This window comes from Xyrauchen texanus, unplaced genomic scaffold, assembly GCF_025860055.1.
Source record: "Xyrauchen texanus isolate HMW12.3.18 unplaced genomic scaffold, RBS_HiC_50CHRs HiC_scaffold_752, whole genome shotgun sequence".
Lineage (NCBI taxonomy): Eukaryota > Metazoa > Chordata > Actinopteri > Cypriniformes > Catostomidae > Xyrauchen > Xyrauchen texanus.
The window spans coordinates 2,029-2,500 of record NW_026266745.1 but is presented as its reverse complement, the minus strand read 5'-3'; the positions used below and the strand labels follow the sequence as shown (position 1 = coordinate 2,500).

At 36.9% G+C, this 472-nt stretch overlaps 1 protein-coding gene across 1 annotated transcript in view; it reads left to right on the top strand.

The window, feature by feature from the left end:
• Positions 1-199, top strand: part of LOC127642713 (ena/VASP-like protein) — an 11,989-nt gene extending 11,790 nt beyond the window's left edge. Inside the window, exon 7 of the mRNA XM_052125238.1 lies at positions 1-199. This exon is cut by the window's left edge and continues 133 nt beyond it. The gene's annotated coding sequence lies outside the window, so the exon portion shown is untranslated.
• The last annotated feature ends 273 nt before the right edge of the window (positions 200-472 follow it).

The window sequence follows — 472 nt, the reverse complement described above, 5'->3', positions numbered from 1 at the left end:
ACAAAAATATTTTAAAACTAATTTGTTTCACACTACTTACGCCAACATTTCATTTGAAGAATTGTAGCATTTATGAGATTGTCTCTGTATGGATTGATTCAACACTTTGAACTTTCAGCCCCAGAAAATCATCTAAATTAAGGCCAGTTTATTAAAATCTTCTGCTTCGAAACTACTCCGTCAGCTCCACGCATGTACATTTCATAAATAAAGACAATGTAATTATGGATTCAAAAGACTTTATTGCATTAAAACAAGTTCATTAAAGTATGTATTTTGCATACTTTAATGAACAAAAGTATGCAAAACTTTTGTTCATTAACAAAAGTTTGCTAGGGAGGGTAGAGTCACATGGGGTAACCAAATTGTCCCGGTTGCTAGGGAGGGTAGAGTCACATGGGGTAACCAAATTGGCCCGGTTGCTAGGGAGGGTACAGTCACATGGGGTAACCAAATTGGCCCGGTTGCTAGG